We start from the raw sequence: 26,050 nt of genomic DNA, 5'->3' as shown, positions 1-26,050 counted from the left end.
AAGGACGGCTTCCACACACATTCCGATCCCAGAATGCAACATGTGCAGAAGCATTCTTTCAGCTAGTCTGAAGGGCAAGGGTACATCTAGAAACACCCTGATTTTTCAGCATATTTCCTAGAGAAGATTCCAAGGGAAAGTAAGTTTGTGCTGGAAAACCAAGTTGGAGGGAGTGACTCCTTTTATGTATTTAGGTAGGCCTGTCAACATAACAAAGAAATTCTGTGTTCCCAATAAGAAGGTGAAGGATGGCTTTCATGCACATTTGGATCACAGAATGGAACATGTGGAGAATCATTCTTTCAGATAGCCTGAAGGGCAAGCATACATCTAGAAACACTTACCCTGAATTCTCAGCATGTTTCCTAGAGCTGGTTCCAATGTAAAGGCAGTTTGCAATGGAAAACTGAGTTGGGGTGATAACCTTTCCTTATTTATATAGGGTCTGTCAACCTAACAGAGAAACTCTGGGTTCCCAGCAAGCTAGGTAAAGGATGGCTTCCACACACATTCCAATCCCAAAATGGAACATGTGGAGAAGCATTCTTTCAGCTAGCCTGAAGGGTAAGGGTATTTTGAGAAACACTTACCCTGATTTCCTAGCATGCTTCCTAGAGAAGGTTTCAAGGTAAAGGTTTGTGCTGGAAAATCGACTTGGAACAAGTGCCTCCCCTTAAATATATAGGTGGGCCAGTAAACCTAACACAGTAACTCTGTGTTCCCAAAAATGTTGGTGAAGAATAGCTTCCACACATACGAATCCCAGAAGGGAACATGTGGAGAAGCGTTCATTTAGCTACCCTGAAGGGCAAGGGTACATCTAGAAAGACACACCCTGATTTCTCAGCAGCCTTCCTAGAGCTGGTTTCAAGATAAAGGCAGTTTGCACAGAAAAACCGAGTTGGAGTGATTGCCTCCCTTTATGTATATAAGTAGGCCTGTGAACCTAACACAGAAACTGTGTTCCCAACAAAGGAGGAGAAGGACAGCTTCCACACACATTCGTATTCCAAAATGGAACATGTGGAGAAAAGTTCATTCATCTAGCACAAAGAGAAAAAGTACATCTAGAAACACTTACCGTGAATTCTCAGCATGTTTCATAGAGATGGTATCAGGGTAAATGCAGTTTGAGCTGGAAAACCGAGTTGGAGCAAGTTGCTCATCTTTTATATACAGGTAGGCCAGTGCCCATAGTCCAGAAATTCTCTCTTCCCAACAAGATAGTTGAAGGACAGCTTCCACACACATTTTGATCCCAGAATGGCACAAGATGAGAAGCGTTCACTCACCTAGCACAAAAGTCAAGGGTACATGTGGAACACTTATCCTGATTTCTCAGCATGTATCTAAGAGCTGAATTCTAGGTAAAGGCCGTTTGTGCTGGAAAACTGAGTTGGAATGAATGCTTCCACATACATATATCTATATCTATATCTATATCTATATCTATATCTATATCTATATCTATATCTATGTCTATGTCTATGTCTATGTCTATGTCTATGTCTATATCTATATCTGTATCTATCTATCTATCTATCTATCTATCTATCTATGCCAGTGCCAACAACCCAGAAATGCTCTGTTTCCAAAAAGTAGGTGAAGCAAGTATTCGACACACATTCGGATTTCAGAATTTAACATGTACAGAATCGATAATTCATCAAGAACAAAGGACAAAGTTACACATAGAACACATGCCCTTATTTATCAGTATGTTTCCTAGAGTCTGTTTCAAAGTAAATGCAGTTTGTGCTAAAAAACTGAGTTGTAGTGAGTTCCTACCTATATATATTAGTGTATATGTGTATATATATATGTATGTGTATATATATATATATATATATATATATATATATATATATATATATATGTCTGTGATCCAACAAGGTAGACGAAAGACGGCTTCCAAACACATTTGGATATCAGAATGGGACATGTGTAAAAGCTTTCTTTCATCTAGCACAAGGGGAAAGGATACACTATAAAAACATGCTGATTTCTCAGCATGTATTCTACAGCTGGATTCAAGATAAAGCAGATTGTGCTAGAAAAATGATTAGGGCCAGTGCCTGAATTGTTAAAAAGAGGTAGCCCATTTCCCCTAATCCAGATACTCTGTGTTTCCAAAATGATAGGTGAAGGACGGCTTCCACACACATTCACATACAAGAGTGGAACATAAGGAGAGGTGTACATTCATCTAGCATAAAGGACATGGGTACATCTAGAAACCCTTACTCTGATTTCTCAGCATATTCCTAGAGCCGTTTCATGGGAAAGGCATTTTGACTGGAAAAGAGTGCTGAAACGACAGCCTCCCTATAGATATGTAAGTAGCATAATTCTCCTTACACGGAAAATCAGTCTTCCCAACAAATTAAGTGAAGGACGGCTTCCACACACATTCAGATCTCAGAATGGAACACGTGGAGAGGCGGTCATTCATCTAGCATAAAGGACACCTAGAAACACTCTGAATTTTCAGCATGTTTCCTAGAGCTGGTGTCAAGGGAAAGGCAGTTAGTGCTGGAAAACCAACCTGGAGCGATTTCCTCACCATAGGTGTGAAAGTAGTGTAGTACTCCTAAAACGGAAACTTTCTGTTCCCAACAAGACAGGAGAAGGACGGATTCCACACACATTGTTCCAGAATGGAACATGTGGAGAGGTGTTCATTCATCTAGCATAAATGGCATGGTTACATCTAGAAACACTTACTCTGATTTCTCAACATGTTTCTTAGAACTGGCTTCATGGGAAAGGCAGTTTGTACTGGATAACCGAGTTGGAGCGAGTGCCTCCCCATAGATATGTAAGTAGCGGATTTCCCCTCAAGCAGAAACTCTGTGTTCCCAAAAAGGTAGGTGAAGAATGGCTTCCACACACATTCAGATCTGAGAATGGAACAAGTAGAGAGATATTCCTGTATCTAGCATAAGGGGCTTGGGTACATCTAGAAACACTTACTGTGATTTCTCAGCATGTTTCTTAGAGCTGGTTTCATGGAAAAGGCAGTTTGTGCTGGAAAACTGAGTTGGAACGAGTGCCTCCCCATAGATATGTAAGTAGCATAGTTCCCCTAATATAGAAACTATGTTTTCCCAAAAAGCTAGGTGAAAGTCGGCTTCCACACACACTAGGATCCCAGAACGGAACATGTGGAGTGGTGTTCATTCTTCTGACATAAAAGTCATGGGTACATGTAAAAATACTAACTCTGAATTCTCAGTATGTTTCCTAGAACTGGTTTCAAGGGTAAGGAAGTTTGCATGGGAAAACCAAGAAGAAGCGTGGACCACCACATAGGTAAGTAAGTAGCGTAGTTCCCCAAACACAGAAACTCTGGGATCCCAAGAAGCTGGGTGAAGGAAGATGTCCACACACATTCAGATTCCAGAAAGGAACATTTTGAGAGACATTCATTCATCAATCCTAAGGGACATGTGTATATCTAGAAACAGCTACACTGATTACTCAGCTTGTTTCTGAGAGCTGTATTCAAGGGAAAGGCAGTTTGTGCTGGAAAATCGAGTTGGAGCAAGTGCCTCCACTTAGATATTTAAGTAGAGTAGTATCACTAAAACAGAAACTATGTGTTCCCAAAAGCTAGGTGAAAGTCAGCTTCCACATACATTCGGACCACAGGATTGAACGTGTGGAGAGCTGTTCACTCATCTATTATAAAGGGCATGGGTACATCTAGAAACATTTACTCTGATTTCTCAGCATGTTTCCTAGAGCCAGTTTCAAGGGAAACGCAGTTCGCACTAGAAAACCGAGTTGGAGCACAGACCTCCCCATAAATATGTAAGTAGCATAGTTCCCCTAACACAGTAACTCTGTGTTCCCAACAAGCTAAATGAAGGACAGTTTCCACAACATTCACAACCCAGAATGGTACAACTGGGTAGGCATTCATTGATCTAGCTTAAAGGCAATGGGTACATCAAGATAGACTTACTCAGATTTCTCAGCATGTTTCCTAGTGTAGATCTGAAGGGAAAGGCAGTTTGCTCTGGAAAAACGAGTTGAAGCAAGTGCCTCCCATAGGTATGTAATTAAAGTATTACCACTAACACAGAAACTCTGTGTTCCTGACAAGCTAGGTGCAGTCCAGCTTCCACACACATTGGGATCCCAGAATGTAACATATGGAAAGGCATTCATTCATTTAGTGTAAATGGCATGGGTGCGTGTAGAAAGACTTACTCTGATTTCTCATCATGTTTTCTACAGCCAGTATCAAGGGAAAGGAAGTTTGCACTGAAAAATTGAGTTCAAGCGGTGCCTCCCCATAGCTATGTCAGTAGCACAGTTCCCCAAACACAGAAAGTTTCTGTGTTACAAACAAGCAATGTGAAGGAAGGCTTCCACACACATTGGCATCCCAGATTGTATCATATGGACACGTGTTCATTCAAGTAGCATAAAGGGCATGGGTACACCTAGAAACATTTCCTTTGATTCTCAGCATATTTCCAAGAGCTGGTTTCAAGGGAAATGTAGTTTGCATAGGAAAACCAAGTTGGAGCAAGTGCCTCCCCATAAGTAAGTAAGTAGCATAGTTCCCCTAACAGAGAAACTTGGTGTTCCCTATAAGCTAGATGAAGGACACCTTCCACACACATTTGAGTCCCATAATGGAATAAATGGAGAGGCGTTCATTCATCTAGCATAAAAGGCATGGTTACAACTAGAAACACTTACTCTAATTTCTCAGAATGTTTCCTAGAGCCTGTTTGAATTGAAAAGTATTTTGCGATGGAAAAGTGAGCTGGAATGAGTTCCTCCCAGTATGTATCTAAGTGGTATAATCTCTTAACACAGTAAATTTGTGTTCCCTGCAAGCTAGGTGAAGGAAGGTTTCCACACATATTGGGATCCCAGAATGGAACACCTGGGGAGGTGTTCATTCTTCTAGTATAAAGGGCATGACTACATCTACAAACACTCTGATAACTCAGCCTGTTTACTAAAGCCAATTTCAAGGGAAAGGCAGTTTGTGCTGCAAAACTGAGTTGCAGCAAGTGCCTTCCCATACATAAGTAAGAAGTGTAGTACCCCTTACACAGATACGCTGTGTTCCCAACAAGCTAGGTGAAGGACGGCTTCCACACACATTCAGAACCCAGAATTGAACATGTGAAGAGTCTTTCATTCATCTAGCATAAAGGGCAGTTACATGTAATAACATTTACTCTGATTTATCAGCATGTTTCCTAGAGCCAGTTTCATAGGAAAGACCATTTGCGCAGAAATACTGAGTTTGAGTGAGTCCCTCCACATAGGTATGAAAGTAGCATAGTTCCAGTAACACAGAAACTCTGTTACCAATAAGCTAGCTGAAGGACCACTTCCAAACACATTCGAAACCCAGAATGGAACATATGGAAAGGCTTTCATTAATCTAGCATGAAGGGTTGGATACATCTTGAGATAATTACTCTGAATTCTTAGCATGCTTCCTAGAGCCAGTTTCAAGGGAAAGACAATTTGCCTTGGAAAACAGTTGGAGCGAATGCCTACCCATAGATATGTAAGTAGCATAGTTTCAGTAATACAGAAACTATGTGTTCCAAAAACATAGGTGAAAATCTGCTTCTACACACATTTGGATCCCAGAATGAAACATGTGGAGTGGCGTTCATTCATCTAACATAATGGACATTGGTACATCTAGAAACACTTACTCTGATTTCTCAGTATGTTTCTGAGACCCATATTCAAGGGAAAGGCAGCTTAGCTGGAAAACCGAGTTAGAGCTCATGTCTCCCCATAATCATGTCAGTAGCGTACACCCCCAAACACAGAAACTCTATGTTACTAACAAGCTAGGTGAAGGAGATCTTCCACACACATTTGCATACAAGAATGGAACATGTGGAGAGGCGTTCATTCATCTAGCATAAATGACAATGTATCTAGAAACAGTTACTATGAATCCTCAGCATGTTTCCTAGGGCCAGTTTCATGGGAAAGGAAGTTTGTGCTGGAAAAGCAAGCTGAAGTGAGTGCCTCCACATAGATATGTAAGTAGCATATTTCCCCTAACACAGAAACTCAGTGTTCCCAACAAGCTAGTTGAAAGAAAGCTTCCACACACATTTGGGTCCCAGAATGGAACGTGTAGAGAGGTGTTCATTCATCTAGCATAAAGAGCATGGGTATATTGAAAAACACTTACTCTAATTTCTCAGATGTTTCTAAGAGCCGGTGTCATGGGAAAGGCAGTTAGCACTGGAAAACCAACCTGGAGTGATTGCCTCCCCACAGGTATGAATATAGTTTAGTGCTCCTAAAACGGAAAATCTGTTCCCAACAAACAGGGTGAAGGATGGCTTAACACTCACTTGGATCCCAGAATGGAATATGTGGAAAGGCATTCATTCATCTAACATAAAGGGCATATGTATATCTAAAAACACATACTCTGATTTCTCAGCATGTATTCTAGAGCCGGTTTCGAGATAAATGCAGTTTGTTTTGGAATATCAGATTTGAGTGCATGCCTCCCCATAGGCACTAAAACAGTATAGGTCCTCTACAAAGCAACTGTGTGTTCCCAACAAGCTAGGTGAAGGACGGCTTCAACACAAAATCATATCACAGAATGGTACAACTCGAGAGGCATTCATTCATCTAGCATAAGCATCATGGGTACATCTAGACACCCTTCCTCTAATTTCTCAGCATGTTTCCTAGAGACGGTTTCAAGGGAAATGCAGTTTGTGCAGGAAATCCGAGCTGGAGCGAGTATCTCCCCATAGATATGCAAGTAGTGTTTACCTAACATGGAAACTCTGCATTCCCAACAAGCTAGGTGAAGGACGACTACCACATGCTTTCAGAACCCAGAATGGAACATGAGGTGAGGCCTTCATTCATATAGCATAAACGGCATTGTAATATCTGGAAATATTTATTCTGATTTCTCTGCATGAATCCTAGAGCCGAATGCATGGGAAAGGTGGTCTGTGCTGGAAAACCGAGCTGGAGGGAGTGCCTCCCCATGGGTATATAAGTAGCATATTACCTCAACACAGAAAGTCTGTGTACCCAACAAGCTAGGTGAATGACGGCTTCCACACACATTCAGATCCCAGAATGGAACATGTGGAGAGACGTTCAATCACCTAGCATAAAGGGTATGGGTATATGTAAAAACACTTACACTGATTTCTCAGCATATTTCCTAGACCCCGTTTCACGAGAAAGGCAGTTTGCAGTGGAAGACCTAGCTGGAGCATGAGCCTCCCCATAGATATATAAGTAGCATAATTCTGCTAACACAGAAGCTCTGTGTTTCCAACAAGTTAGGTGAAGGTCGGCTCCCACACACATTTAGATCCCAGAATGGAACATGTGGAGAGGCGTTCATTCATCTAGCATAAAGAGCATGGATACATATAGAAACACTTACTTACATTTCTCAGCATGTTTCCTAAATCCAGATTCAAGAGACAGGCAATTTTTCCTGCAAAATTCAGCTGGATCTAGTGCCTTCCCATAGATATGTATGTTGCATAATTCCCCTAACATGGAGATTCTGTGTTACTAACAAGCTAGGTGAAGCACGGCTTCTACACACATTTGGATCCCAGAATGAATCATGTGGAGAGGCGTACATTCATATAGCATAATGGGCATGGGTACATTTGGAAACAAATATTCTGATGTGTCAACATGTTTCCTTTTCCAGTTTCAAGGGAAAGACAGTTTGAGCTGGAAAACCGAGCTGGAGGGAGTATCATTCCATAGATATGTAAGTTGCATGATTTCCCTAACACGAAAACTCTTTGTTCTCAACAAGCTTGGTGAAGAAAGTCTTCCACACACATTCAGATCCCAGAATGGAACATGTGGAGAGGTGTTCATTCATCTAGCATAATGGCCATGGGTACATCTAGAAACACTTACTTACATTTCTCAACAAGTTTCCTAGATCTGGATTCCAGGGATAGTCATTTTTTACTTCAAAACCCAGCTGGAACTTTTACATCCCCATTGGTATATAAGTTGCATAGTTCCAAAAACACAGAATATCTTTGTTCACTACAAGCTAGTTGAAGGATGGCTTCTACACACATGCAGATCCCAGAATGGAACATGTGGAGTAGCATTCATTCTTCTAGCATGAAGGCATGTGTTCACCTAGAAACACTTATTCTTTCTCAAAATGTTTCCTACAGCCTGTTTCAAGGGAAAGGCAGTTTGCACTGAAAAAACAAGCTGTAACTAATGCCTCCACATACATATGTATGCAGCGTTGTTACCCTAACTTGGACAGTCTGTGTTCCAACAAGCTAGTTGAAGGACAGCTTCCACACACATTCAGATCCCAGAATGGAACATGTTGAAAGGCATTCTTTCATCTAGCATTATGGGCATGGGTACATCCTGAAACAGTTACTCTTATTTCTCAGCATGTTTTCTAGATCCAGATTCAAGGTACTGGCAATTTTCACTGCAAAACCAAGTTGGAGTGAGTGCCTCCCCTCAAATATGTATGTAGCACAATTCCCTTAACACCGAAACTCTGTGTTCCCATCCAGCTAGGTGATTGATGGCTTCAACACACATTTGGATCCCAGAATGGAACATGATGTGAGGTGTTCATACATCTAGCATAAAGGGCATAGGTACATTTAGAAATATTTACTCTAATTTCCCATCATGTTTTCTAGATCCGGATTCAAGGTACTAGCAATTTTCACTGCAAAACCAAGCTGGAGTGTGTTCCTCCCCATAAGTATGTAAGAAACGTTGTTCCTCTTACACTGAATCTGTTTGTTCCCAACAAGCTAGATGAAGGATGGCTTCCACATCCATTAAGACCCCAGGATGGAGTATGTGGAGAGGCGTGAATTCATCTAGATTACAGTGCATGGGTACATATAGAAACACTATGATTTCTCAGCATGTTTACTAGAGACCTTTTCAAGGGAAAGTCAGTTTTCAATGGAGAACCAAGCTGAAGCGAGTCCCTCACCACAGATATATCATTAGCGTAGTTCCCCTCACACGGAAACACTGTGTTCCCAAGCTAGTTGACAGATGGCTTCCACACACAGACAGATCCCAGAATGTAACATGTGGAGAAGCATTCAGTCATCTAGCATAATGGGCATGGGTACATATAGACACACTTACTTCAGTTTCTCAGTATATTTCCCAGAGCAGATTTCAAGGGAAAGGCAGTTTGAGCTGGAATACCAAGTTGGAGCTTGTTTCTGCCATATGTATGTAAGAAGCATAGTTCCCCTAACACAGATTCTATGTGTTCCAAAAAAGCTAGGTGAAGGATGGCTACCACACACATTTGGATCACAGAATGGATCATGTGGAGTGGCGTTCATTCATCTAGCATCAAGGGCATGAGTACATCTAGAAACACTTAGTGTGATTTCTCAGCATGTTTCCTAGAGTCGTTTTCAAGGTTAAGACAGTTTGACCTGGAAATCCAAGTTGGAGCCAGTGCTGCCCCATAGGTTTGTATTAGCATAGGTCAGCTAACACAGAAATCTTTTTCCCAACAAGCTAGATGAAGGACAGCTTCCACACACATTTGGATCCCAGAATGGAACATGTTGAGAAGTGTTCAGTCAACAAGCATAAATAGCATGGGTACATCTAGAAATACTTACTCTGAATTCTCATCATATTTCCCAGAGCCAGTTTCAAGGGAAAGACTGTGATGGAAAACCGAGTTGGAGCGAGTTCCTCCCCATAGGTATGGAAGTAACGTAGTTCCCCTAACACAGAAACTCTGTGTTCCCAAAAAGCTTGGTGACGGATGGCTTCCACACCATTCAGGTCCCAGAAGGGAACATGTGGAGAGGCATTCATTGATCTAGCATAAAGCGCATGGGTACATCTATACACACTTACATTAAATTCTCAGCATATTTCCCAAAGCTGTTTTCAAGGTAAAGGTAGTTTTGCTGGAAAAGTAATTGGAGTGAGTGTCTGCCATAGGTATGTAAGTAGTGTATTTCCTCAATCAAAGAAATTCTGTTTTCCCAAAGCTAGGTGAAATAGGCTTTCAAACATATTAGGATCCCAGAATGGAACATGGGGAAAGACGTTCATTCATCTAGCATAAAGGGCATGGGTACATCTAGAAACACTTACTCTGATTTCTCAGCATGTTTACTAGATTGGGTTTCAAGGGAAAGGTATTTTGTGCTGCAAAACTGAGCTGGAGCAAGTGCCTCCCCATATATATGTATGTAGTGTAATACCCCTAAAATGGAAACTATGTTTTACCAACAAGCTAGGTGAAGCACAGCTTCCACACACATTCAGATCCCAGAATTGAACATGTGGAGAGACGTTCATTCATCTAGCATAAAGGGCATGTTTACATCTAGAAACACATAATCTGAATTCTCAGTTTGTTTCCTAAAGCCCGTTTCAAGAGAGAAGCAGTTTGCGCTGCAAAACCAAGGTGGAGTGAGTGCCTCCCCATAGATATGTATGTAGCGTAATATCCCTAACACAGAATCTTTGTCTTCCCAAACAATCTAGGTGAAAGACAGCATCCACACACATTTGGATCCCAGAATGGAACAAATGGGGTGGTGTTCATTCATCTAGCTTAAATTGCATGGGTACATGTGGAAATATTTTGATTTCTCAACATTTTTCCTAGATCATTTCCAGGGATAGGCAATTTGCACTTGAAAGCGGAGATGGAGCTAGTGCCTCCACACAGGTATGGAAGTAGCACAGTTTCTCTAACACAGAATCTATGTGTTCCCAACAAGTTAGGTGAAGGATGGCTTCCACACACATTCAGATCTCAGAAGTGAGCATGTGGAGAGGCGTTCTTTCATCAAGCATAAAAGGCAGAGGGACATCTAGAAATACTAACTGTGATTTCTCAGCATGTTTCCTAGAGCCGGTTTCCAAGTAAAAGTGGTTTGCCATGGAAAACCGGGTCAGAGCAAGTGCCTCCCCATAGATATGTAAGTAGCGTAGTTCCCCTAGGCCAGAATCTCTGTGTTCCCAACCAAGTAGGTGAAGGATGGCTTCCACACATTCAGATCCAAGAATGAAACTTGTGGAGAAGTGTTGATTAATCTAGCACATAGGGTGATGGAATATCTAGAAACACTTACCCTGATTTCTAAGAATTTTTCCTAGAGACGGTTTGAAGGTAAAGGCACTTTGTACTGGAAAACCGAGTTGGAGCGATTGACTCTTATTATATATATAGTAGGCCAGTGCCTCTAATCCAGAAACTCTGTGTTCCCAACAAGTTAGGTGAAGGAGGGCTTCCACACACATTCAGATCCCAGAATGAAACATGGGCAGTAGTGTTGTTTCATCTAGCATGAAAAGCAAGGATACAGTTAGACACACTTACAGTGATTTCTCAGCATGTTTCCTAGAGTCGATTTCCATATAAAGATAGCTTTACCTGCAAAAGCAATTTCGAGCTTGTGACTCCTCTTACAAAAAAAAGTATGTCCATGCCCCTACACAGAAACTCTGTTTTCACAACAAAGTAGGTGAAGAAAGTCTTCCCCAAGCATTTGGATCTCTGAATGGTCTTCTGGAGAAACGTTCATTCTTTTATCACAAACGGCTAGGGTACATGTCGAATTACTACACCTGATTTCTCAGCAAATTTCCTAGAGTCGCTTTCAAGGTGACGGTAGGTTTCACTGGAAATCCAACTTGGAGTGAGTGCCTTCCCTTATATATACAGGTAGGCCAGTGCCCCAAACCCAGTAACTCTGTGTTCCCAGTAAGGTAGGTGAAGGTCGGCTTGCACACACATTCTGATCCCATAGTGGAACATGTGGAGAAGTGTCCATGAAACTAGCACAAAGGGCAAGGGTACATCTAGAAACACCCTGATTTCTCAGCATGTTTCCTAGAGCGGGTTTCATGGTAAAGACAATTGACCTTGGAAAACCGAGTTGAAGGGAGTGACTTCCCTTATATATAAAGGTAGGCTGGTGCCCCTAACCCAAAAACTCTGTGTTCAAAAGTTGGAGTTTGAAGGACGACTTACACGCACATTCTGGTCCTAGAATGGAACATGTGGAGTAGAGTTCATTCATGTAGCACAAGGGGCATGGGTACATCTAGAAACACTTACCCTAATTTCTCTGCATGTTTCCTAGAGCCATTTTCAAGGTAAAGGCAGTTTGCACTGGAAAACTGAGTTCGAGCAAGTGCCTCCTCCTATATATATAGGTAGGCCAGTGCACCTGTCCCAGAAACTCTTGTGTTCCCAAAAAAGGTATGTGAAGGACGACTTCCACACACATTCGGATCCCAGAATGGAACATGTGGAGAAGCGTTCATTCATCTAGCACAAAACGCAAGTGTAAATCTAGACACTCTCACCATGAATTCTCAGCATGTGTCCTAGAGCTGGTGTCGAGGTAAAGGTAGTTTGTGTTGGAATACTGAGTTAGAGCGAGTGCCTCCCCTTATATATATATGTCGGCCAGTGACCCTAACAAAGAAACTCTGTGATCAAACAAGGTATGTTAAAGACGGCTTCAACACATATTCGGATCCCAGAATAGAACATGATGAGAAGCTGTCATTCATTCAGCACAAAGGGAAAGGTTATATTTACAAACAATTATCCTGATTTCTCAGCATGTTTCCTACTACTGGTTTCAAGGTAAAGGCAGTTTGTCTTCAAAAACCGAGTTGGAGCAAGTGCCTCCCCTTATATATATAGGTAGGCCAGTGCCCCTAACCCAGAAACTCTGTGTTCCCAACAAGGTTGTGAAGGACGGCTTCCAAACACATTAGGGTCCCAGAATGGAACATGTGAAGAAGCATTCATTCATCTAGGTCAAATAGCAAGGGTATATCTAGAAACAAATACCATGAATTCTCAGCATGTTTCCTAGAGCTGGTTTCAAGTTAAAGAGAGTTTGCCTGGAAAACTGAGTTTGAGCGAGTCCCTCCCTATATATATATATATGTAGGCCAGTTCCTGTAACCCAGAATCACTGTTACAAGAAGGTGATGAAGGATCGTTTCTACACACATTAGGATCCTAGAATGGAACATGTGGAGAAGCATTCTTTCATCTAGTACAAAGTGGAGGGGTACATCTAGAAACACTTACTCTGATTTCTCAGCATGTTTCCTAGAGTCTTTTTTTCAAATTAAAGGCAGTTTGCGCTGAAAAACTTAGTTGGAGCGACTGCCTCCCCATATATGTATAGATTGTCCAGTGACAATAACCCAGAAAATATCTGTTCTCAACAATATAGATGAAGGAATTCATCCACACACATTCCGATCCCAAAAGGAACATTTGGAGAAACTTTCATAAAACTAGCACAAAGGGCAAGGATATGTCTTAAAACACGTACTTTGAATTTCAGCAAGGTTCCTGTTGCCCGTTTGAATTTAAAGTCAATTTATACTTGAAAACCGAGTTGGAGCGAGTTTCTCCCCTTATCTATATAGGTAGACAAATGCCCCTAACTGAGAATTTCTATGTTCCCCACATGGTAGGTGAAGGATGTCTTCCACACACAGTCGGATCCCAGAATGGAATATGTGGAGAAGCGTTCATTCATCTAGCACAAAGGGAAAGGGTACATCTAGAAACACATACCATTATTTCTCAGCATGTTTTCTAGAGGCGCTTTGAAGGTAATGGCAGTTTGCACTGGAAAACTGATTTGCAGCATCTACTTCCCCTTATAAATATAGGTACGCCTGTGCATCTAACTTAAAAATACTGTGATACCAACAAGGTAGGTGAATGAAGGCTTCCACACACATTCAGATCCTTGAAGGGAACATGTGGAGAAGCATTGATTAATATAGCACAATAGGAAATGGTACATCTAGAAACACTTACCCTGATTTCTCAACATGTTTCCTAGAGCTGGTTTCAAGGTAAAGGCAGTCTGCTCTGGAAAAATGAATTGGAGTGAGTTCTTCCCCTTTTATATATACATACTCCAGTGAGACTAACCAAGAAATTCTGTTTTCCCAACATGGTTGGTGAAGAACAGCTTCCACACACATTCGGATCCCAGAAAGGAACATGTGCAGAAGTATTCATTCATCTAGCACAAAGAGCAAGGTTACATGTAGAAACACTTACCCTGAGTTCTCAGCATGTTTCCTAGAGTCAGTTTCAAGGTAAATGCAGTTTGTGCTGGAAAACCAATTTGGAGTGAGTCCCTCTCCTTTTATATATTTGTAGGCTCGAGACCTGAACCCAGAAATTCTGTGTTCCCAACAAGGTAGGTGAAGGAAGGCTTCCAAACACATTTTGCTCTCAAAATGGAACAGGTGTACAACCATTCATTCATCAAGCACAAAGGGCAAGGGTACATCTAGAATCACTTACCCTGATTTCAGAGCATGTTTCCTAGAGCTGGTTTCAAGGTAGAGGCTGTTTGTGATCAAAAACCCAGTTGGAGCAAGTGTATGCCCAGCTAGCTGGAGGGCAAGTGTATATCTCAGCAGATTTCTAGAGCTGGTTTCAAGGTAAATGTAGTATGTGCTGGAATCCTTTTTTGGAGTGAATGCCTCCATTTATGTATATTGAAATGCCTGTCTCCCTAACACAGAAACAATTTGTTTCAAAAAAGTTTGGGGAAGGAAAGCTTCCACACACATTTGTATCCCTGATTTGACATGTTGAGAAGCGTTCCTTCAGTTAGCCTGAAAGGCAACGTTACATCTAGAAAAACTTACCATGATTTCTCAGTATGTTTTGTAGAGCTGGTTTCAAGTTAAAGTCAGTTTGAGCTCAAAATCCAAGTCAGAGTGAATGATTCCTGTTATACCTATAAGTAGGCCAGTCTCCCAAACACATATACTCTGGAGTCCCAACAAGGGTGGTGAAGGAAGACTTCCACTCGTATCTGAATCCCAGAATGGAACATGTGGAGAAGCATTAATTCAGCCAGCCTGAAGGGCAATTGTATATCTAGAAACATTTATCCTGATTTCTAAGCATATTTCCAAGTGCCAGTTTAAAAGTAAAGGCAGTTGATGCTGGAAATCTAAGTTGGACTGGGTGCCTCCACTTCTGTGTGTACTTAGGCCTTTCCCCTTAACACAGAAACACTGTTCCCTATAAAATAGTTCAAGGACGGCTTCCACACACATACCCATCTCAGAATCGAACATGTTTTCTCTGCATATGTCCTAGAAGCAGTTTCAAGTTTAAGAATTTTGTTATGGAACACCGAGTTGAAGCAAGTTTCTCCCCTTATGCATATAAGTAGGCCTGCCTCCCTAACTCATAAACTCTGTGTTCCAAACAAAGAACATAAAGGACGGATTCCACACACATTCCTACTCCAGAATCAAACATGCAGAGAAGTGTTCATTCAGCTAGCCTAAAGGGCAAGAGTACTTCTAGAAACACATACCCAGATTTCTCAGCATGTTTTCTAGAGCTGGTTTCTAGGTAAGCAGTTTGTGCTGGAAACCTGAGCTGGAGCAAGTGCCTCCAATTATGCACACAAGTAGGCTTCTCTCCCTAAAACACAAATACAGTGTTCCCATAAAGGTGGGAAGGACGGCTTCCACACACTTTCAGATTCCAGAATGGTACATGTGGAAAACATTCATTCAGCTAGCCTGAATTCCAAGGAAATTTCTAAAAAACAATTACTCTGATTTCTCAGCATGTTTCCTAGAGCTGGTTTCAAGATAAAGGCCGTTTGCAATGGAATACCTAGTTGGAGCGAGTGCCTCTCCACATATATATAGGTAGGCCTGTCTCCCTAACACCGAAACTCTGAGTTCCAAACAAGGTAAGGGAAGGAAGGCTTCCACATACATTTGGATCCCAGAATGGAACATGAGGTGAAGCATTCTTTCAGCTTTCTTGAATGAAAAGGGTACATCTAGAAACATTTACCCTGATTTCTCAGCATGTTTCCCATAGACAGTTTATATGTAAAGCCAATTTCAGTTGGAAAACCGAGTTGGATAGAGTGCCAACCCTTATGTATTTAGGTAGTCATGTCTCCCTAACACAGAGTCTATGTTCCTAACAGGGTAATTGAAAGTTCCCTTCTACACACATTCAGATCACAGAATGCAACATGTTGAGAAGCTTTCCTTCAGCTATTTTGCAGTACAAGGTTATATCTAGAAAAAGATGAATTTTCAGCATGTTTCCTTGACTCAGTTTCAAGGTAAAAGCTGTTTGCACTGGAAAACCGTTTTGGAGTCAGTGCCTCCCATAAGGCATATAAGTCAGCCTATAACTCTAACAAAGAAATTCTGAGTTCCCAGCAATTTAGGGTTAGGAACATAGAGTTCCTGTGTTAGGTTGACAGAACTACCTATAAACGTAAGGGGACGCACTCGCTCTAACTCGTTTTTCCAGGGAAAATTGCCTTTACCTTGAAACCAGCTCTAGGAAATGTGGTGAGAAATCAGGGTAAGTGTATCTAGATGTACGCTTGCTCTTCAGGCTAGCTGAATAAACACTTTTCCACATATTCCATTCTAAGACGTTAATGTGTCCAGAAGCCATCCTTCACCTACCTTGTTGGGAACTCAGTTTATGTGTTATGTTGACAGGCCTATCTATATACATAAGAGTGGGCACTTGCTCCAAATCAGTTTTCCAGTACAAATTACTTTTACCTTGAAAATGACTCTAGGAATCTTGTTAAGAAATAAGGGTAAGTGTTCCTAATGTATGCTTGCCAATCAGGCTAGCTGAATGAATGCTTTTCCGTATGTTCTTGTCTGGGATCCAAATGTGTGTTGAAGCTTTCCTTCAAGTACCTTGTTGGAAACAGAGATTTTCTCGGTTAGGTTTACAGGCCTACCTATATACATAAGGGGAGGCACCCACTGCTACTCAGTTTTGCTGCACAAACGACCTTTACCTTGAAATCGGCTCTAGGAAATATGCTGAAAATTTAGGGTATTTCTTCATGTACACTTACCCTTCAGGCTAGATGAATGAATGCTTCTCCACATTTTTTTATTCTGGGATCCGAGTGTGTTGGGAAGCCCTCTTTCATCTAGCTTGTTGAGAACACATAGTTTCTGTATTAATTTAACAGGCCTACCTAAATAAATAAAAGAAGGCACTCGCTTCAACTAGGTTTTCCAGTACAAACTGCCCTAACATTGAAAACAGCTCTATGAAACATGCTGAGTAGTCAGGGTAAGTGTTTCTAGATGTACCCCTTCTTTTCAGGCTAGCTTAATGAACACTTCTCCATATGTTTTATTCAGGAATCCGAATGTGTATGGAAGCGTTCCTTTACCTCATTTTTTGGGAACACAGATTTTCTGTGTTAGGTTGGCTGGCCTACCTATAAACATAAGGGGAGGTACTCACTCCAAATCGTTTTTCCAGAGCAAACTGCCTTTACCTTGAAAACGGCTCTAGGAAATATGCTGAGAAATCAGGGTAAGTGTTTCTAGAGATACCCTTGCCCTTCAGGCTAGCTTAAAGAACTCTTCTCTACATGTTCCATTCTGGGAGCTGAATGTGTGTGGAAGACATCCTGCACCTACGTTGTTGGGACAGAGAGTTTCTATGTTAGGTTGACAGGCCTACATATATACATAATGGGAGACTCTCGCTGTAACTCGATTTTCTAGCTCAAACTACTTTTACATTGAAAAGGGCTCTAGGAAATATGCTGAGAAATCATGGTAATTGTTTTTTCTATGCACACTTGCCATTCAGACTAGCTGATTTAATGCTTCTCCACACATATCATTCTGGAAGCCGAATGTGTGTGAAAGCAGTCCTTCTCCTATCAGGCGGGGAATGCAGAATTTCTGTTAGGTGTACAGTCCTTCCTATATACATAAGGGGAGGCACTCACTCCAAATCGGTTTTCCAGTGCAAACTGCCCTTATCTTTAAACCGGCTCGAGGAAACATGCATAGAAATCAAAGTAAGTGTATCTAGATTTAATCTAGTCCCTTCAGACTAGCTGAATGAACGATTTTCCTCTTGTCTAATTCTGGGATCCAAATGTGTGTGGAAGCCGACCTTCAAATAACTTGTTGGGAACATAGATTTTTTTTGTGTTAGGTTGACATGCTTTCATGTATATATAAGGGGAGGCACTTGCTGCAATTTAGTTTTACAGCACAAGCACCTTTATCTTCAAACTGGCTATAGGAAACATGCTGAGGAATCAGGGTAAGTGTTTGTAGATGTACCCTTGTCCTTCAGGCTAGCTGAATGAAGGCTTATCCACATGTTCCATTCTGGGATCCAAATGTGTGTGGATGCCATCCTTAACTTAACATCTACCAAACACAGAATTTCTGCATTAGGTTTACCAGCCTACCTATAAACATAAGGGCAGGCACTCACTCCAACTCGGTTTTCGAGCACAAACTACCTTTCCCTTCAAACCGCCTCTCAGAAGCTTGCTGAGAACTCAGGATAAGTGTTTCTAGATGTATTATTGTCCTTCCGGCTAGCTGAATGAATGCTTCCCCACATGTTCTATTCTGGGAACTCAATGTGTTTGGAAGCCGTAGTTCACCTACCTTGTTGAAAACCCAGAGTTTCTGTGTTAGGTTGACTGGCCTACCTATATACATAAGTGGAGGCACTCACTCCTACTCTGTTTTCCAGCACAAACTGCCTTTACCTTGAAACCGGCTCTAGTAAACATGCTGAGAAATTAGGGTAAGTGATTCTAAATGTACTATTGCCCTTCAGGTTATCTTAATGAACGTTTCTCCACCAGGTCCATTCTTGGACCTGAAAGTTTGTGGAAGCTGTCCTTCACTTACATCTTTGGGAACACTGAGTTTCTGTGTTAGGTTGATAGGCCTACCTATAAACATGAGGGGACGTACTCATTCCCATTGGTTTTCCAATGCAAACTGCTTTTACCTTGAACCCAGCTCTAGGTAACATTCTGAGAAATTATGGTAAGTGTTTCTAGATATATACTTGCCTTTCTGGCTAAGTGAATGAACACTACTCCACATGTCTAATTCTGGAATCCGAATGTGTTTGGAAGCTGACTTTTCATAACTTGTAGGGAACACAGTTTTTTTTGTTGTTGTTATGTTAAGAGACCTTCTTTTATATATAAGATGAGGCATTCACTGCAACTAGGTTTTCCAGCACAAGTTGCCTTCACCTTGAAACAAGCTCTAGGAAACATGCTTAATAATCAAGGTAAGTGTTTATAGCGTACCCTTGCCCTTCAGGTTAACTGAATGACTGCAACTTCACATGTTCCATTCTAGAATCCTAATGTGTGTGGAAGCCGTCTTTCCCCTACCTTGTTGGGAACAATTTGTTTTTGTGTTATTTTGAAAGGCCTCCCTATATACATAACAGGATTCACTCGCTCCAACTGTTTCTCCAGTGCAAACGGCCTTTAACTTGCAATCCACTCAAGGAAATATTCTGAGAAATCATGATAATTGATCATAGTTGTACCATTGCCCTTCAGGTTAGCTGAATGAACTCTTCTTCCCAAGTATTATTCTGGTATCTGAATGTGCATGAAAGCCGTCCTTCACTTACCTTGCTGGGAACACAGTGTTTCTGTGTTAGGTTGACAGGCCTAAATATATACATTATGGGAGGCACTATTCCAAATCAGTTTTCCAGCACAAACTGCCATTCACTTGAAACTAGCTGTAGGAAACCTAATGAAAAATCAGGGTAAGGGCTTCGAGATGTATACTTGTGCTTCAGTTTAGCTGAATGAACACTTCCCCACACTTTCCATTCTGAGAACTCAATGTGTGTGGAAGCCTTCTTTCACCTACATTTTTAGGAACCCAGAGTTTCTGTGTTAGGTTGACAGGCCTATCTATATACATAAGTGGAGGCACTCGCTTCAACTCGGTTGTCCAGTGCACACTGCCTTTACATTGCTCCTGGCTGTAGCAATGATTCTGAAAAATCAGGGTAAGTGATTTTAGATGTATCCTTTCTCTTCAGGATAGCTGTATGAACGATTTTTCAGATGCCCCATTCTGGAATCTGAATGTGTGTGGAAGCCAAGGTTCAACTACTTTGGAACACAAAGATTCTGTGTTAGGTTGACAGACCTACCTATATAAATAAGGGGAGGCACTTGCTCCTACTCGGTTTTCCATTGCAAACTGCATTTGCCTTGAAACTGGCTCTAAGAAACATTCTTAGAACTCAGGGTAATTGTTTCTAGATGTATCATGCCCTTCAGACTAGCTGAAGGAACTCTTCTCCACATGTTTCATTCTAGGATCCCTATGTGTGTGGAAGCCTTCCTTCACCTACTTTGTTTGGAACAGAATTTATATGTTAAGTTGACAGGCCTACCTATATACATAAGTGGAGGACCTCGCTCCAACTCGGTTTTACAAAACAAACTGCCTTTACATTGAAACCGTCTGTAGCAAACATGCTGAGAAATCAGGGTATTTGTAGATGTACCTTTGCCCTTCAGGCTAGCTGAATGAACACTTCTCCTCATGTCGAATTCTCCAATCTGAATGTGTTTGGAAGCTGATCTTTTCTTAACTTAATGGGAACACAGTTTGTTGTTGTTGTTGTTGTTGTTGTTGTTAGATTGACAAGCATACCTGTATTATAAGATGAGGTACTCATTCCAACTCGTTCTTCCAGCACAAGCTTCCTTTATTTTGAAACCAGCTCTAGGAAACATGCTTAGAAATCAGGATCAGTGTTTCTAGATGTACAACTGCACTTCAGGCTAGCTGAATGAATGCTTCTCCACATGTTCGATTTTTGGATTCGAATGTGTGTGGAAGCCATCCTTCCCATACTTTGTTGGGAAAAATTGTTTCTGTGTTAGTTTGACAGGCATTCCTATATACATAAGGGAAGGCATGCACTCCAATTCAGTTTTCCAGCACAATTGGCCTTTATCTTGAAGTTGACACTAGGAAACATGTTGAGAAATCAGAATAATTGTTTCTACTTGTACACTTGTCCTTCAGGCTAGCTGAATGAATGCTTCTCCACATGATCTATTTTGGGATCCGAATGTGTTTGGAAGCCATCCTTATATACCTAGTTGGGAACACAGGATTTCTGTGTTAGGTTGACAGGCCTACGTATACACCTAAGGGGAGGCAATCGGTCCTACTCAGTTTTCCAGTACAAATGACTTTACCTTGAAACTGGCTCTAAGAAACATTCTTAGAAATCATGGTAAGTGTTTTTAGATGTACCTTGTACTTCATGCTAGCTGAAGGATCTCTTCTCCACATGTTCCATTCTGGGATCCGAATGTGTGTGGGAGATTTCCTTCACCTACCTTCTTGGGAATACAGAGTATCTGTTGTTTTGACAGGCCAACCTAAATACATAAGGGGAGGCACTCCCTCAAAATATGTATTCCAGCGAAATAATTGTTTCCTTTGAAACTGCCTGTAGGAAACATACTGAGAGATCAGGATGTTTCTAGCTGTACTCTTGCCATTCAGGCTAGCTGAATGAACGCTAATCCACATGTTCCATTCTATGATATGATCATGTGTGGAAGACCTCCTGCACATGTCTTGTTAGGAACACAGAGTGTCTGTGTTAAGTTGACAGGCCAGCCTATATACCTAAAGGGAGGCACAGTCTCTGACTCTGTCTTCCAGCGCAAACTGTGTTTTTCATCAAACTGACTCTAGAAAGCATGATGAAAAATCAGGGTACTTGTTTCTAGATGTAACCTTGTCTTTAAGGCTAGCAGAATGGACACTTCTCCACATGTTCCATTCTTGGATCTGAATGTGTGTGGAAGCAGTCCTTCAAATACCTAGTTGGGAAAACAAAATTTCTGGGTTAGAGGCACAGGCATATATATATATATATATATATATATATATATATATATATATATATATACACACAGGGATGCACTCGCTCCAATTTGCTTTTCAAGTGGAAACTGCCTTTACATTCAAACTGGCTGTAATAAACTTTTTAAAAATCAGTGTATGTGATTCAAGATGTAACCTTCTGCTTTGTGCTAGATGAATACACGCTTGTCCAAATGTTCCATTTTGGGATCTGAATGTGTGTGAAAGCCATCCATCAACTAGCTTGTTGGGAACAAAGTTTTTTTGTGTGTTAGGGAACTATGCTTCTTACATATCTGTGGGAACACACACGTTCCAACAAGGTTTTCCAGCACAAACTGCCTTTATTTTGAAACTGGTTCTAGGCAACAACTGAGAAATCAGAGTAAGTGTTTCTAGATGTACTCATGCCTTGTATGCTAGATGAATGTACACGTTTCAACATGTTCCACTCTGGGATATGAAAGTAGTGGAAGCAGTCTTTCACCTAGCTTGTTGGGAACACTGAGTTTCTGTGTTGGGGAACTAAGGCACCTTCATATCTATAGGGAGGCAGTCACTTCAACCTGGATTTCAAGCACTAACTGCCTAAAAATTGAAACCAGCTCTCGGAAACATGCTGAGAAATCAGAGTAAGTGTTTCTTGATGTACCCATGCCCACCATGCTAGATGAAAGAACGCCTCTCCACATGCTCCATTCTGGAATCTGAATGTGTATGGAAGCCTTCCTTCACCTAGCTTGTTGGGGACACAGAGTTTCTGTGTTGGGGGAACTACACTACTTACATATTTATGGGTAGACACTTACTCAAAATCTGTTTTCCAGCACAAACCACTTTCCCTGAAATCGGCTCTAGGAGACATGCTGAGAAATCAAAGTGTTTCTATATGTACCCATGCTCTGTATGCTAGATGAATGAACGCCTCTCCACATGCTCCATTCTGGGATCCAAATGTGTGTGGAAGCCTTCCTTCACCTAGCTTTTAAGGAACACAGATTTCTGTGTTACAAGAACTACATTATTATATACCTATGGGATTGCACTCGGTCCAACTCTGTTTTCCAGTACAATCTGCCTTTCCCTTGAAATGAAGCTCTAGGAAACATGTTGGGAAGTCAGAGTAAGTCTTTAAAGATATACTCATGATCTGTATGTTAGATGAATGAACGCCTCTCCACGTGCTGCATTCTGGGATCTGAATGTGTGTGGAAGCCATCTTTCACCTAATTCGTTGGGAAAACAGAGTTCCTGTTTTAGGGGAACTATGCTATGTTCCCAAAAACGTAGGTGAAGGAAGGCTTCCAAACACATTTGGATGTCAGAATGGAACATGTGGAGCAAAGCTTATTCATCTAGCATAAAGGACAATATTACATCTAGAAACACATATACTGATTTCTCACATTGTTTCCTAGTGGTGGTTTCAAGGTATAAGCAGTTTGTGCTGGAAAACCGGTTGGAGCTAGGGCCTCGCCTGATATATATAGGTAGTACTGTACCCCAACACAGAATCCCTGTGCTCCCAGCAAAGTATCTGAAGGATGGCTTTCACACAAATACAAATGCCAGAATTGTACATGTGGAGCATCATTCATTCATCTAACATATAGGGCAAGTTACATCTGAAGCACTTAACCAGAATCCTTAGCAAGTTTCCTAGAGCCAGTTTCAAAGTAAAGGCAGTTTGAGCTGGAAAACTGTGTTGGAAAGCAGGCTACCCCTTATGTATATATGTGTAAGGCAGAGCCCCTAACACAGAAACTATGTCTTTCCCACAATGTATCTGAAGGATGGCTTCCACAAACATTCTGAATCCAGAAAGGAACATGTAGAGCAACGTTCATTCATCTAAGATAAAGATCAAGGGTACATCTAGAAACACTTACCCTAATTCTCAGAATGTTTCCAAGAGCCGTTTAAATTGTAAACATTGTTTGTGCTGCATATCCGAGTAAGACTGAGGATCCACCATATATATATAGGCAGGGAAGTTCCCGTAACAAAGAAACACTGTGTTCCCAACAAGGTAGCTGAATGATGGCTTCCACACGTATTTGGATCCCAGAATGGAACATGTGGAGCAGTGTTCATTCATCTACCAAAGGGAAATGATACATATATAAGCACATATCCTGATTTCTTAGCATGTTTACTAGAGTCGGTTTCATGGTAAAGGCAGTTTGTGCTGGATAATTGAGTTGAAGGGAGGGCTTCCCCTTATATATATGGGTAGAGAAGTGGCCGTAACCCAGAATCAGTGTGTCCATACATAATTGCTGAAGGACGGTTTCCACACATGTTCAGATTCCAGAATGGAACATGTGGAGCAGTGTTCACTCATCTAGCATAAAGGGTAATGTTACATCTAGAAGCACTTACCCTGATCTCTTAGAATGTTTCCTAGAGCCGGTTTCATTGTAAACTCAGTTTGCACTGGAAAATCAAGTAGGAGAGAGGGCCACCCTTATATATATAGATGGGGAAGTGCCCCTAGCACAGAAACTTGTGTTCCCCAAAAAGTAGCTGAAGGAGGGCTTCCACACACATTTGGGTCCTACAATGGAACATGTGAAGCAGCGTTAAGTAATCTAGCATAAAGGGCAAGGGTAAATCTAGAAGCAATTATCCTGATTTCTCAGAAAGTTTTTAAGAGCCAATTTCAAGGTAAAGGCAGTTTGCACTGAAATACCAACTTGGAGTGAGGGCCTCCTCCTATATATATAAGTAGGGCTGTGCCCCTAACAGAATCTCTTTTCTCCCAAAAAGGTAGCTGAAGGACACCTTCCACAGACTTTAGGATCCCAGAATGGAACATGTAGAGCAGAGTTCATTCATCTAGCATATAGGACAATGGTACTTATGGGATCACTTACCCTGACTTCTCTGCATGTTTCCTAAAGCCAGATTCAATTTAAAGGCAGTTTGCACTGGAAAACTGAGTTGGAGCTAGGTTCTCCATTATATATCTAACTAGGGCAGTGCCTTATCACAGAAATTCTGTGTTCAAAACAATGTAGCTGATGGAGGGCTTCCACACACATATGGATCCAAGAATGGAACATGTAGAGCAGTGTTCATTCATGTATCATGAAGGACAAGGGTACATATAGAAGCACTTACCCCAATTTCTCATCATATTTCCTAAGTCCGGTTTCAACTTTAAGGCATTTTGTGTTGGAAAATCGAGTTGGAGCTAGTGCCTCCTTTATACACATAGGTAAGGCAGTGCTCCTGATACCAAAATGTTTTGTTCATTTCAAAGTAGCTGGAGAACGGATCCACACACATTCAAATTCCATAAAGGAACATGTGGAACAGCGTGCTTTCATCTAGCATAAAGGGCAAGGGTATATCTAGAAACACTTACCCTGATTTCTCAGCATGTTTCCTAGAGCCAGTTTTCAAGGTAAAGGCAGTTTGCACTGGAAAACCAAGTAGAAGTGAGAGCCACCCCTTGTAAATATAGGTAGGACAGTGCCCCTAACACAGAAACTATTTTCCCAACAAGGTAGCTGAAGCTGACTTCCACACACATTCAGATCCCAGAATGGAACATTTGGAGCAGCGTTCATTCATATAGCATAAAAGGCATCGATACATCTTGCAAAAATAACCCTGATGGCTGAACATATTTCCTACAGCCGATTTCAAAGTAAAGGCAGTGTGAACTGGAAAACTGGGTTAGAGAGATTGCCTCCAATTATATGTATAGGTAGGTCTGTGTCCGTAACACAGAAACTCTGTGATCCCAACAAGTTATCTGAAGGATGACTTCCACAAACATTCACAACCCAGAGAGGGAACTATGGAGCAGCGTTCATTCATTTAGCATAAAGGGCAAGGCATAGCTTGAAGCACTTACCTTGATTTCAGAGCATGTTTCCTAGAGCCAGTTTCCAGTTAAATGCAGTTTGTGCTAGAAAACCAAGTTTGAGTGTCTCCCCTATATATAGGTAGGGCAGTGCCCCAAACACGGAAAATCTCTGTTCCCAACAAGGTAGTTGAAGGATGGATCCCACACACATTCAAATCCCAGAATGGAACAAGAGGAGCAGCGTTCATTCATCTAGTATAAAGGGCATGGTTATATGTAAAAGCACTTTCCCTGAATTCTCAGCAGTATTCATAGGACCTGTTGAATGTAAAGGCAGTTTGCCCTGGAAAACAGATTTGGAACACAGGTCTCCCATTATATATATAGGAAGGTCAATGCCCCTAATACAGAAACTCTGTGTTCCCAACAAGGTAGCTGAAAGATGGCTTCCACACA

The sequence above is a fragment of the Camelus bactrianus genome, chromosome 9, assembly GCF_048773025.1.
Source record: "Camelus bactrianus isolate YW-2024 breed Bactrian camel chromosome 9, ASM4877302v1, whole genome shotgun sequence".
NCBI classification, from domain to species: domain Eukaryota; kingdom Metazoa; phylum Chordata; class Mammalia; order Artiodactyla; family Camelidae; genus Camelus; species Camelus bactrianus.
The sequence above is the reverse complement of the archived record's forward strand: the minus strand, read 5'-3'. Positions refer to the sequence as shown.